The following is a 15,053-nucleotide window of genomic DNA, read 5'->3' as shown; positions in this document are numbered from 1 at the left end:
CCTCTTCAATAAGTGGTCCTGGATGGGTACCCAATCTATAACAAAAGAGGCCAGAATATACAATGGAGCAAGACAACCTCTTCAATAAGTGGTCCTGGAACAACTGGATATCTACACGTAAGAGAACAAAACTAGAACACTCCCTAAAATAAACAAAAATAAACTCAAAATGGGTCAAAGTCCTAAATGTAGGACCAGACACTATAAAACTCTTGCAGGAAAACATAGAACACTGTGACATAAATTGCAACAAGGTCTTTTTTACCCACCTCCTAGAGTAATGAGAATAAAAAGAAAAATAAATGGGACCTAATTAAACTTTAAAGCTTTTGCACAGCAAAAGAAACCATAAGATGAATAGACAACCCTCAGAACAGGAGAAAATATTTTCCAACAAAGTAAACAGACAAAGGATTACTCTCTAAAATGTACAAACCGCTCATGTAGCTCAATACCAAAAATACAATCCAATCAAAAAATGGGCAGAGGATCTAAATATTTCTTCAAAGAAGACATACAAATGGTTAACAAGCACACAAAAAGATGCTCAATATCACTAATTAGAGAAACGCAAATCAAAACTAGGATGAGGTATCACCTCATGTATGTCAAAATAGTCATCATCAAAAAATCTACAAACAATAAATGCTGGAGAGAGTGTGGAGAAAATGGAACCCTCTTGCACGGTTGATAGGACTATAAATTGATACAGCCACTATAGAGGACAGTTTGGAGGTTCCTTAAAAAAACTTAAAATATACCATGTGACCCAGCAGTTCCACTACTGGACATATACCCAGAGAAAAACCTTAATTCCGAAAGACAGTTCAGTTCAGTTGCTCAATGGTGTCCGACTCTTTGCGACCCCATGGACTGCAGCATGCCAGGCCTCCATGTCCATCACCAACTCCCAGAGTTTACTCAAACTCATGTCTATTGAGTCAGTGATGCCATCCAACCATCTCATCCTCTGTCGTCCCCTTCTCCTCCCGCCTTCAATCTTTCCCAACGTAAAGGTCTTTTCCAATGAGTCACTTCTTCGCATCAGGTGGCCAAAGTATTGGGAGTTTCAGCATCATCATCAGTCCTTCCAATGAATATTCAGGACTGATTTCCTTTAGGATGGACTGGTTGGATCTCCTTGCAGTCCATGGAACTCTCAAGAGTCATATCCAACACCACAGTTCAAAAGCATCAACTCTTCGGTGCTCAGCTTTCTTTATAGTCCAACTCTCACATTCATACAAGACTACTGGAAAAACCATAGCTTTGACTAGATGGACCTTTGTTGGCAAAGTAATGTCTCTGCTTTTTAATATGCCATCTAGGTTGGTCATAGCTTTTCTTCCAAAGAGCAAGCGTCTTTTAATTTCATGGCTGCAGTCACCATCTGCAGTGATTTTGGAGCCCCCCAAAATAAAGTCTGTCACTGTTTCCACTGTTTCCCCATCTATCTCCCATGAAGTGATGGGACCAGATGCCACGATCTTAGTTTTCTGAACATTGAGCTTAAAGCCAACTTTTTCACTCTCCTCTTTCACTTTCATCAAGAGATTCTTTAGTTCTTCTTCGCTTTCTGCCATAAGGGTGGTGTCATCTGCATATCTGAGGTTATTGATATTTCTCCCAGCAATATGATTCCAGCTTTAGCTTCATCCAGCCCAGCATTTTGCATGACGCACTCTGCATATAAGTTAAATAAGCAGGGTGACAATATACAGCCTTGGCATACTCCTTTCCCTATTTAGAACCAGTCTGTTATTCCATGGCCAGTTCTAACTGTTGCTTCCTGACATGCCTACAGATTTCTCAAGTCAGGTGGTCTGGTATTACCATCTCATTAAGAATTTTTCACAGTTTATCATGCCACACAGTCAAAGGCTTTGGCATAATCGATAAAGTAGAAGTAGATATTTTTCTGGAACTCTCTTGCTTTTTCAATGATCCAGTGGTTGTTGGCAATTTGATCTCTGCCTTTTCTAAATCTGGCTTGAACATCTGGAAGTTCACGGTTCACGTACTGTTGAAGCCTGGCTTGGAGATTTTGAGCATTACTTTACTAGCATGTGAGATGAGTGCAATTGTGCTGTAGGTTGAGCATTCTTTGGCATTGCCTTTCTTTCGGATTGGAATGAAAACTGACCTTTTCCAGTCCCGTGGCCACTGCTGAGTTTTCCAAATTTGCTGGCATATTGAGTGCAGCACTTTCACAGCATCATCTTTTATGATTTGAAATAGCTCAACTGGAATTCCATCACCTCCACTAGCTTTGTTCGTAGTGATGCTTCAGAAAGAAGCATGCCCCCCAAATGCAGCACTATTTATAATAGCCAGGATGTGGAAACAACCCAAATGTCATCAACAGAGGAATGAATAAAGAAGATGTGGTACCTATATACAATAGAATATTACTCAACCATAAAAAGTGCTGAAATTTGGTCACTTGTAGAAACATGGATGGACATAGCACTGTTACACAGAGTGAAGTAAGTCAGAAAGAGAACTATATGTGGAATCTGAAAAAATTGGTATAGACTATCTTATTTACAAAGCAAAAATAGGGACTCAAATGTAGTGAACAAACATGAATCCCAAGGGAGCAAGGGGAGGTGGGATGGATTGGGAGATTGGGATTGACATATTTACACTATTGATACTATGCACAAAATAGGTAACTAATTAGAACATAGTGTATAGCACAGGGAACTCTATTCTCCATGGTGACCTAAATGGGAAGGAAATCCAGAAAAGAGGGGATATATGTATATGTATAGCTGATTCACTTTGCTGTACAGTACAAATTAACACAACATTGTAAAGCAACTATACTCTAACAATTTTTTTTTAAAAATTAAGATGACACTGACTTTGACAAGTCTTTGGAAAACTGAGAGCTCATATACCGTGGTAGCAGTGTAGTTTATTTCAAACACTATAGGACATAATTCAGCATTATCCAAAGTTAAAAGAGTACATACCCTGCAACATAGCTATTCCACTCCTAAGTACACATCTTCCATTGATGGACATAATCTGTTTTCATATCTTGGCTGTTGTAATAAAGTCGCTGTGAACATGGGAGTGCAGATATCTCCTTGGAATCCTCTTTTCATTTCTTTTGGATATATACCAGAAATGGGTATATTCCTGGATCATATGGGAGTTCCATTTTTAATTTCTTCAGGAATCTCCATACCATTTTCCATAGTGTCTATGCCAGTTTCCTAAAACATTGCAAAAGGGTTCCCTTTTCTCCACATCCTTTCTAGTATTTGTTATCTTTTGTCTTTTTGATAATAGACATTCCGACAGATGTGGGGTGATACCTCATTGTGGTTTGACTTGCATTTCCTGATGAAGAGTGATGTTGAACACTTTTTCATATACCTGTTGGTCATCTGTGTATCTTTTGTGGAAAAATGTCTATTTAAGTCATTTGCCCATTTTTAAACTGGGTTATTTAGGGTGGTTTTTTTTTTTTTTTTTTTTTTGCTGTTAAGTTACAACAGTTGCTTATATATTTTTGATATTAACCCCATATTGGTTATGTGGTATGCAATATGTGGTATGCATATATTTTCTCTCACCCCATAAGATACCTTTTATTTAATTTTACTTTTGCTAATACAGGATATTTATATGTTATCAGTAGGAAATGGAGCTGTAAAGGCAAGACTGTTCCTTAGGCAACAATGACAGTATGTGAATTTTATTCTGTGATAAAGGAGGGAGTGATTGGAACCTTTGGAAGCATGTTCTAATTGGGGAAATTGACACTGGCAGCAAATATCTTGTCCCATTCATGAGGTTGCCTTTTCATTGTGCTGATGGTTTCCTTTGCTTTTGTTGTGAAATAAATTTATTTTTAAGTTGATTAATAGTTATATGTTTTTTTAATTATTATTCTTTAAAGAAAATACATCTATATATACTTTATATATGTGTGTGATACACTTTATATGTGTGTGTGTATATATATATATATATATATATAGAGAGAGAGAGAGAGAGAGAGAGAGAGAGAGTCACAAACTGTTTTTTAATTTAAAATAATATTTGATGGCAGAATAAAATTCCCAGGAATTTGTAAACTATTAAAGTTATTCAATGGTCCTATACAGGACTTAGTCAGATGAAGAAAGCCAGATGGTAAATATCTGTACCTAGGACTATATGTAATAAAGTAATTAGATAGCAGATTTTATTATCAGTACATAGCTCAAATCTTGACATATGATAGACATTTTATGTATGTTTGATGGATGAATAAAAAGCAGAGATTGAAAATTCTTGAGCTGGACCTTTGAAACTATAGGCTTCATTTTATTACTAACGGGAGATAAGCTTTAAGAAAAGATGATAGAATGCTTTAAAAATGTCCCCATGGTATATAGGCCTTGAAAACTACAGAATAATAAAATGTTTATAATTAGAGGGAGTCATGGATGTAATGAAAACATCTCATCAATAAACTTAATCTGGCAGCCTTATAGCTGCTGCAAAGAAATACAGCTTAATAATTTTATTCATAGAGCAGATTAATTTTAGGAGTATCCTCTGGGAAAATTCAATCTTCATAAGAAAATACTTACTAACATATTACTAGAAATACAGCTCTCTTATGTAGCATTTAGTATATGTGTAAAATGCTGTCAAATACTTTGTGTCAATTACTTATAAATTTCTATGGTCATATTCATATTTCACAATTGAGGAAACAAAAAAGCCTAGAGATAGTATATTACCTTGTCTACAACTAATTATAGAAATATTCAGCTGAGCCCACAGACTGCACTAAAATAGCAGACTTAATTGCTCACAATTAAGTGATCTGTGGTTCAGGATATACCATATGTAATCTGCTTAATTAACCTGAAGCTTCATTGCCCAAGTGACTTATTTAACAAAGGGAGTAAACTAGAGGAAATATGTCTTTGGACTTTGTCACCATGTTGTTCCTGCAACCATCTCCCATGTTTTTTTCCTTCCCAGACTCTCCATGTTCCTTTGCTGTTTTGGTCACTGCCCACCATACAATGAACTGTCCCAGAACCAGGCTTTCCTATCAACACCAGAGGTAAACAAACCTTCCTTTGCCTCCTATCCTTAACAGAACTTTCCCATTTCATACCTAATCCCTCAGTAATCTGATGGGTAACTAAATTTTATCCTCATTGTTCGTAAAATCATATTCTATTTTTTGGACTTAAGGGTTAGCATGTCATCTCTCCCAGAACCATTACCATCTTAACAGATGATGGTCAGTGATTAGTCACATTATGGTAAGGACTGGTAAATGTTCTTCCTTCCCTATCACTGCTAGAATCCAGTATCTTTCCTCAGCTTTTCTGAGATGCACATTCCCTACATATCACAGATATGATTCACGTTCTCAGTGATCTCTTTCAAACTCTACAATTCCTAGTATGTGCTAGAAGCAGCTGTTCTTCAGTAGAGGAGGCACTTAATAGTTGACAAAGTGTTTGTACTAACTTTGGATTCTGGCAACTCTCATATTTGTATGATTTACTTTCCTTCAGTGTCAAGCCATGAATGCTCATTTTCAGTGCTAGTCTTTCATATGGCAAAGGACTTATATGATTCAATGATGCAGAAATGTCTTCCCTGCTACACACACAACTCCCTGTTTGCCCTTCCACTATAAAGTCTGAAATGTCACACCATTAGTAATTTTTTCCTTTAGGCTGAAACACACTTAACAAATATCTTGGTATTTATGGAAGAGGTAGCACCTTGTAAGTCATTAAAATCTAAGTATTCACTATTTGATTGTTTTCCCAAAGGGCAGTAGCAAAGTCTCCCAGGAAATATGTTACTGTTGAAGGACATTGACCTGGGAATGGCTGAGGTTAAGTTTTAAGTATGCAGCTCTGCCCAAGGAGGCCACTGTAGTAAAAGTGTTGAGCAGGGAGATTCAGGACTAGCAGAGGAAGCAGGAAATAGTCTGCCATCTTGAAAGGCTACCAAAGGAAAGGGTGTAGTGCTGAATAGCCTAAAATAATGGCCCCAAAGTCTGATTTTTTCTGCTGTACCATTAGACCCAATGCCTTCCTGCTCCATAATTCCCAGGAGTTTAGGAGAAAGGAGAGTATGCATAGTTTCAAGGAGTCAAACCACAGCCCAAAGGTTGAAAATTATTTCTAAAAAGTAAAGGGATGCAGAAACAAGTTTTAATACCAGGAGAGAGGACAAAGAATAAGGTTTGAAAAGTGACCCTGATACAATTCATTTCAGAATTCTTGATTCTGCCAGTTGAGGAAACGCTAGTAGAAGTTACCATACCAGGTAGTGAGGGGAATCCAGAGAAGAATAAGACATGTGAATATCTGATCATGCGTGAATGGTGGAGATGGTGGACACTACAGTAATTCGGAGGAAAGAGAATTCTTTGGGAGCACATGTGTTACATGGACAAGTAGACATTTGAATAGAACTTCAGAAATGCTCCACATTATGTTAAGAAGAGGAGGCAAAAGGTCATCAGGAAAAGGGAAGTAATCAAGCCAAGGCAGTGAGGTAGGAAAGCACAACCTTTCTTCAGGAGGCAGAATAAGCTGTTGTGAAGAGGTAACGGTAAAGTTTCTAAGACCATGTGGGGTCCGAATCTCCTGCATAGGTCAGATTCCTGCTGTTTGACCGTGAACAGGATACATAACTTCTCTGTGCTTCAATATTATCATCTGAAGACATATTAACAGTAGCTACCTCATACCAATACTGTAAAAATAGAAATAAGAAATATACATGTAAATGCACAGTATAGTGATAGGAACATCAATTTATTTTACTTATTGTTCAATGTTATTTTTGCTAATACAGAATATTTATATATTATCAGTAGGAAATGGAGCTATAAAAGCAAGATTGATCCCTAAACACCATATGACAATACGTGAATTTTATTCTGTGGGAAATTAAGGAGTAACTGGAGCTTTTGGAAGCAGTTGTATTTGGGTAAATTTACCCTGGCAGCAAGGTGCCAGGTGTGTTGTAACTGCTGGATGGAAAGGGAGCTTAGAGACTAAAGGACAAGAGATAGAATGGAAGCAATGGCTGCAGCTGACACATGAGGAACCATAAGACTGAATTAGGAAATAACAGAAGTGAGCAGGAAGTTATAGACTTGAGGGACATTGTGAAAGAAGGAAGGGTGGTATGTGGTATCCATTCGGATCTAGAAAGGAAACCAAAGATATATCTGATATTTTGAGTTTCCATGACTAAGACTAATGCTGTACCATGATAAAAAGCAGAAAACCAAGATAAAAATTATTTAGAGAAGAAGAAAGAGAATAATTAGTTTTAAAACTATGGAATTTATGTGAAATGTACTATAGGCAGCTGCAGATGCCGAATGAGAGTTCAGGAGGTAGCTTAAACTAGAGATGCAGTGACTTCCAAGTAACGGCAGAGAGCAAATTGACAAATGACTTCTCTGCAAGCAAAAATGACAAAGTAAGAGTCTTCATTAGGGTCTGAATCTTGGGGATTATGCAGATTTGGGCTTTGGAAGAACAGCATTATTTTAATCTTTTTGCTGTCATTGTACTGTTATAGAACTATTAGTCAGTTCAGTCACTCAGTCAGTCCGACTCTTTGCAACCCCATGAACCACAGCACGCCAGGCCTCCCTGCCCATCACAAACTCCTGGAGTCCACCCAAACCCATGTCAATTGAGTCGGTGATGCCATCTAACCATCTCATCCTCTGTCATCCCCTTCTTCTCTTGCCCTCAATCTTTCCCAGCATCAGGATTTTTTCCAATGAATCAGCTCTTTGTATCAGGTGGCCAAAGTATTGGAGTTTCAGCTTCAACATCAGTTGTTCCAGTGAACACCCAGGGCTGAACTCCTTTAGGATGGACTGGATGGATCTCCTTGCAGTCCAAGGGACTCTCAAGAGTCTTTTCCAACACCACAGTTCAAAGGCATCAATTATTCTGCGCTCAGCTTTCTTTATAGTACAACTCTCACATCCATACATGACTACTGGAAAAACCATAGCCTTGACTACACGGACCTTTGTCGGCAAAGTAATGTCTCTGCTTTTTAATATGCTGTCATGGTTGGTCATAACCTTCCTTTCAAGGAGTAAGCATCTTTTAATTCATGGCTGCAATCACCATCTACAGTGATTTTGGAGCCCAGAAAAATAAAATCTGACACTGTTTCCACTCTTTCCCCATCTATTTGCCATGAAGTGATGAGACTGGATGCCATGATCTTAGTCTTCTGAATGTTGAGCCTTAAGCCAACTTTTTCACTCTCCTATTTCACTTTCATCAAGAGGCCTTTTAGTTGTTCATCACTTTCTGCCATAACGATGGTGTCCTCTGCATATTTGAGGTTATTGATATTTCTCCTGGCAATCTTGATTCCAGCTTGTGCTTCCTCCAGCCCAGCATTTCTCATGATGTACTCTGCATATAAGTTAAATAAGCAGGGTGACAATATACAGCCTAGACATACTCCTTTTCCTATTTGGAACCAGTCTGTTGTTCCATGTCCAGTTCTAACTGTTACTTCCTGACCTGCATACAGGTTTCTCAAGAGGCAGATCAGGTGGTCTGGTATGCCCATCTGTTTCAGAATTTTCCACAGTTTATTGTGACCCACACAGTCAAAGGCTTTGGCATAGTCAATAATGCAGAAATAGATGTTTTTCTGGAACTCTCTTGCTCTTTCTATGATCCAGCGGATGTTGGCAATTTGATCTCTGGTTCCTCTGCCTTTTCTAAAACCAGCTTGAACATCTGGAAGTTCACAGTTCACATATTGCTGAAGCCTGGCTTGGAGAATTTTGAGCATTACTTTACTAGCGTGTGAGATGAGTGCAATTGTGTGGAAGTTTGAGCATTCTTTGGCATTGCCTTTCTTTGAGATTGGGATGAAAACTGACCTTTTCCAGTCCTGTGGCTACTGCTGAGTTTTCCAAATTTGCTGGCATATTGAGTGCAGCACTTTCACAGCATCATCTTTCAGGAGTTGAAATAGCTCAACTGGAATTCCATCTCTTCCACTAGCTTTGTTCGTAGTGATGCTTCCTAAGGCCCACTTGACTTCACATTCCAGGATGTCTGGCTCTAGGTGAGTGATCACACCATTGTTATTGTCTGGGTCGTGAAGATCTTTTTTGTATAGTTCTTCTGTGTATTCTTGCCACCTCTTCTTAATATCTTCTGCTTCTGTTAGGTCCCTACCATTTCTGTCCTTTATCGAGCCCATCTTTGCATGAAATGTTCCCTTGGTATCTCTAATTTTCTTGAAGAGATCTCTAGTCTTTCCCATTCTATTGTTTTCCTCTATTTCTTTGCATTGATCGAGTTTACATTTACTTATTCTTTTGTTTGTTCATTTGTGACTATTCATTATACCATTTTTAAGATGTCTAATGCTCAGTAACTACTTGATAAATAAATAAAATCCAAGATACTATCAAATGCTACATGAGAGCTTATCTGACAGTCCTACAGACTATCATCACCTCTGGGGTGAGCATTCCATGGAGATGTATCTAACATCATTGGGGTCCATAGCACTTTGGCCTTGTATATTCATGCTATAACTCTGAAGAAATCTCAAAGCCCTTTTAAAAAGCTTCTTTTTGTCTTTATGACCAAACACTTTCATTCAGCGTTTACCAAGAGTTTTTTGACTCCATTCCATTTTGTGTAATCAGTAACGAGATTTGGAATGCGAGGCAGACAGACTGCCTCTAAGAACCTTACCTTGGCAGCACATGGGCCACAACTCCCTCACTCTGGCTGGGGTAGCTCCCTCGTGGGACAGTGCTTTCCATTTTAACAACTATGAATTGAGCTTTTAAGTAGCATAAAATCACCAACTAAACACTGCTAGTTAACTCGCTTATTTAAAACAAAACCCTACGCTAATCGCTAATTGTTCCTAAGTGCCTAAGCCACACTGAAGCAAAGGGTGCTTTGTATCCTTTCCCGCCTCCAAAAGCCTGCCCCCTATCCTTTCTCCATCATCTCCATGACAACCTCTAAAACAAGCCGTTACAATCTTGACATGGCACCAGGCTGACACCTTGGGCTGGGATTTAATTTTGAGTTATGACCGTGTTAGGAAAACATATGATGTGGCCGTTTGCTTACAGAAAGAGGGGGGAAAATCATAAAACCCTCTTTTTTTATGAGCTGTCGCTTGATTCGTTCCTGGAGCCCCAAGTAGCAAGCTTCTAAATCAATGTGTGCAGCTGTTTTGGCTTCTTGGAGCCCAGCAGGTGTATTGCTCAGCTCGGCTGCCATCTCCCTACACTCACATAACAAATAATAACGTCTTACCCACACCAGCCATCCATCAGTGTTACTGCTGGTCCCTGAGAGGCTTCCTTCCCTCTTCCCTGCAATCCTTTATCGTCTTCCTCCTTTCTTCTCTTTTCTTTCCCTTTAACAGTAGATATATTCCATCGATGGATTTCTTGGTCACACTTTCTAGATGCCTTTAATTGAAAAAACTTTGACTCTTTTTGCAAAAGTAGAAAAAGGGAAAGAAGAGCAAATCCACCATAGTGTTTATTTGTGTTTAAAAAAATAAAACAATAGAAGTATTGTGACTAGTGAAATCAATTAGTCTTCCTACGAAGTAAAGGCCCACATCTGGTGTGACTTAAGTTAATGTAAGGGAAAGGGCTACAGAGGCCCAGAGACCTTGCCTTCTCATTTCAACAGGTGACAGAGAAGGCATAAAAGGCTAATAATATACTACAAGTGCAGAGACAGTGCGGTAAATACAGGAGGGCTTGCCTAGAAGGTAAAATCTTTACTTGCCCTTGACAACCAAATAAATGTTTCTTCTTAAGACTGACCATCAACTTCAGGGAACTGAAGGGCTAAGTGCCAACTTGAGCGTATTCCAAAGAATCAGTAAGTCCATGTCCCAGGGAAACACAGAGATAAGAACTGGAACTCCTGAGATTTGGTGGTGAGCAAGTGAAGACAGATTTGACAACTTGTAGACTCTCCCATCAGTGCGGGTCAATTGAAAGAGGGCTGTTGCAATGCCAAGCATGGTGATTATTCCACAGTGGAGGCTGCTGGGTGATTAAACATATGACTCAAATTTTGACCTTCTAGTCAGGTTGCTAGATTTAGCAAATAAAAATGCAAGGCACCCAATTAAATTTTAATTTCAACTAAAGAATGAACATTTTTATAGTAAAGTATATTCTGTGCAATTTTTAGACATGCTAAACATTTGTTATCTGAAATTCAAATTTGCCTAGCAATCTTTCCTTCTAGGAACTTGTGTTTTGTTTTGTTTTTTGATGCCCTCTCAGTTTTCTCTACACCGTGTTACGGGTCAAAAGAAGAAAAGGCCATAATAAAAGCATGTTTTCCTTTTCTTAAAAAAATCACTGCTCATGACAACACTCATTAAATTATCTAGTACTCTTTGGATAATACTTCACAGGATAAATCCCTTTTGAAATTTATTTCTTAAGAAAGTGTCATTCTATCTAAAGAGCAAGTCTATATTCCTTTGTCTTAAATGTCCTTTTTGCTTTGATTCCTAAGGAGCTTGGAACTTAAATTACTGCTTCATTCCAGACATCATTGTGGCATAGGTCCATTTTTTACAAAGTGTGTTCGATAGAACACCATGAAAAACTCTTTTTTTTCCCACCCAAAGTTTACTTAATTTGTTTAATTATAGAACAAACTTTTCAAGAAATACCTATTTACACCCAACAAAACTGAGTAAATTGGTTTGACAAATGCTGGCTTAAGGTCCTGATATGTCCTCAGTCTACATTATTTCACCTATTTAAATATCAACTGTTTTGTTCGAGAAGTATTGTAAGCTATCTCAAGTCCTTCTTCAAAGTTTGCAGCAAATAAAGTTAAATAAATAACCTGAGGTGGTTTACATGTATCCCATATAGAGTACACAAAATACTTAGGAAGGACCCATGATTCAAAACATTCAGAGAATTTTTCCTTTAAAGAGACTTCTTTCCCTATTCCCTCCCTACAGCAGTACTCATGAATGTGAGGGAGCCCCTCCCACCAAACAACGTGCCCTTTTTTTCTGCCATTGGTTCCTGCCCCCATGGTAACCCCTCGCCTGAGTGGGGAGACTCATAGAATGTTAGCACTCCTGTGTCCAGTCTCTCCCAGGTGTTCGCCTTTTACCCCAGTCACAGCTGGGTTTAGGAGGACCCCAGGCTTGGGAGTACATTGCATATGTAGTACTTGGAGACCCTTCAGGGATAAAGGGGGTGGGGACTATGTGAGTTATTGTTCTAACAGTCTCAATTATTAACTTAGCTCTCAGGCAAGACCCCCTTGGTACCTACCAATCATTCCAGCACAATATAAATCTGTTTGTCACAGAGAAATCTCATTCCAAAGGGGAAAGACTCTCTTATTTATTCCAAGGCTGATGGCAGGTACCAAGAACCTGGACTGACAGGATAGTCCGTGTGTATTTTTATTTTTATTATTTTCTTAGACCAGTTTCCAACAGCTGGTCGCCAGTTGCCCTTAATGTGGACACATAAAAGCGAAGACCTCACCACTGTGCCAGCCAGGATCAGGGAAGAAACGCAGCCCTCATAAATCAAGGCTGCACTGTTCTACAGCTTTAGCTCAATAAAGTGCATGTGTATAGGATAAAGGGGACGAGCTTTGACTGGGGTGAAGGGGGTGGGGGTAAACTGCTTCTCCCCGACAGATAAGCTAGCACCAATATGGATAAAGCTTTTGTCTTCTGGTTAGTCTCCCCGCACCAGTCAGATCATTCAGTCAAGGCCCATGTTCCCATGGGTAAAACTTACTAGATCCTAGTTCTGGCTCTTTTTAGAATGGAGTTTGATCCCTGTTTTAGCTTCAGAGAGAGTAATCTCTCAAAAAAGCAAAGTGGAGGATATCTGAGAATGGTTCATTCTGATCTGCAGGGTGGCAGTTCACTAGAGATAGATTTAGGGCACGGTTTTGAGGACATATCTAAGGAGAGGGAAGATAATAATAAAAGGGGAAAAGTAGAAGGAAAAATTAAAAAGATCCAAGCTCCTCCCAATGGCTGAACTTCCATTTAACATAGAGGAATAACTTTAGGAAACAATTCATATGACAAATGGAACACATCATAAGCTAGTACTAAGTCTCAAGATAAACTGTGAGAGTTCAAGAGACCAGAAGAAATGCCACAGGAACATAGGAGATTTCAAATATGGTTCAGTACCTGCAAAGCAATCAATGTGATATACCATGTAAACATAGAATAAAAATCACATGAGCATCTCAATAGATGTAGAAAAAGTTTGACAAAATTCAGCATCCATTCATGATAAAAACTCAACAAAGTCAGTATAGAAGGAACACCCCTCAACATAATAAAGGCCATTTATAACAAAACATCACATTCAACAATGACAGAATATTAAATATAGAAAACCCTAGAGTCCACCAAAAAAAAAAAGATTGGAACCAATGAATGAATTGAAACAAATAATCCTAAAATTTGATGGGACCACAAAAGACTCTGAATAGCTAAAGCAATCTTGAGAAAAAAGAACAAAGTTGAAGTTACCATACTCCTTGACTTCAGACAGTACTATAAAGCTATAGTAGTCAAAACAGCATAGTACTAGCACAAAAACAGACACATAGATCAATGGAACAGAACAGAGAGCCCAGAAATAAACCAAACTTGATTTTCAGTAACGGTGACCCCACTTATTGTTAGATGAAAATAACCAGAAAATGTCAGTAGAATACAGCCAAAGAATTTATCAGAGCATTCTATCTTAGGATATTGCTCAATATTGTTATGCTTAAGACCATCCACTAACAAAGCATTCATAATTGTTCAGCATAAACATGTGCCCCCACCTAATCCCCAGAATTAGAAATATTGGTCAGGAAAATGTGGCCTTGAAACCAGAACATCCTAGATGCTAATGCTGGGGAGAAATATTAATGAATTCCTGCCTCCTGAGAAACCTATGTGCAGATCAAGAAGCATCAGTTAGAACTGGACATGGAAAAACAAACTGGTTCCAAATTGGGAAAGGAGTATGTATGTCAAGGCTGCATATTTAACTTATATGCAGAGTATATCATGCGGAATGCTGGACTGGATGAAGCACAAGCTGGAATCAAAATTCCTGGGAGAAATATCAATAACCTCAGATATGCAGTTGATGCCACCCTTATGGCAGAAAGTGAAGAGGAACTGAAGAGCCTCTTGATGAAGTTGAAAAAGGAGAGTGAAAAAGCTGGCTTAAAACTCAAACTACTACGATATTGTAAAGTAATTAGACCCCAACTAAAATAAACACATTTATTTAAAAAAAATAAAATAAAATAAAAAATAAATAAAAACAACAACAACAACAAAACACTCAACATTCAAAAAACCAAGATCATAGCATCCTGTCCCATCACTTCATGGCAAATAGATGGGGAAACAGTGAGAGGCTATTTTGGGGGGGCTCCAAAATCACTGCAGATGGTGATTGCAGCCATGAAATTAAAAGACGCTTGCTCCTTAGAAGAAAAGCTATGACAAACCTAGACAGCATATTAAAAAGCAGAGACATTACTTTGCTGACAAAGGTCCGTATAGTTAAAGCTGTTTTTCCAGTAGTCACATATAGATGTGAGCATTGGACCATAAAGAAGGCTGAATGCTGAAGAATTGATGCTTTTGAACCGTGGTGTTGGAGAAGACTCTTGAGAGTCCCTTGGACTGCAAGGAGATCAAACCAGTCAATCCTAAAGGATATGAATCCTGAATATTCATTGGAAGGAGTGATGCTGAAGCTGAAGCTCCAATAGTCTGGCCACCTGATGTTTCACATCTGACTTATTAGAAAAGATGCTGATGTTGGGAAAAGATGCTGATGTTGGGAAAGATTGAAGGCAGGAAGAGAAGGGGACAACAGAAGACAAGATGGTTCGATGTCATCACTGACTCCATGGACATGAGTTTGAGCAAGCTCCAGGAAACGGTGAAGGACAGGGAATCCTGGCATACTGCAGTCCATGGGGTTGCAAAGAATC

General features: G+C 38.6%; 1 long non-coding RNA gene across 13 annotated transcripts in view; it reads left to right on the top strand.

Moving 5' to 3' along the window:
- LOC145507104 (uncharacterized) overlaps positions 1-15,053 on the top strand; it is a 228,230-nt gene that overhangs the window by 146,547 nt on the left and 66,630 nt on the right. For 7 of the 13 annotated variants that reach the window (XR_014054576.1, XR_014054573.1, XR_014054574.1 and 4 more), the window contains one exon: positions 4,993-5,077. The exons of the other annotated variants lie outside the window; for them this stretch is intronic. This is a non-coding gene — a long non-coding RNA (uncharacterized LOC145507104). The remainder of the gene's footprint in view (positions 1-4,992; positions 5,078-15,053) is intronic. 13 annotated transcript variants of the gene reach the window in all.

The sequence above is a fragment of the Giraffa tippelskirchi genome, chromosome 5 (assembly GCF_054371585.1).
Source record: "Giraffa tippelskirchi isolate mGirTip1 chromosome 5, T2T-mGirTip1v1.2.pri, whole genome shotgun sequence".
Taxonomy (NCBI): domain Eukaryota; kingdom Metazoa; phylum Chordata; class Mammalia; order Artiodactyla; family Giraffidae; genus Giraffa; species Giraffa tippelskirchi.
This window is presented reverse-complemented; position numbering and strand designations above follow the sequence as displayed.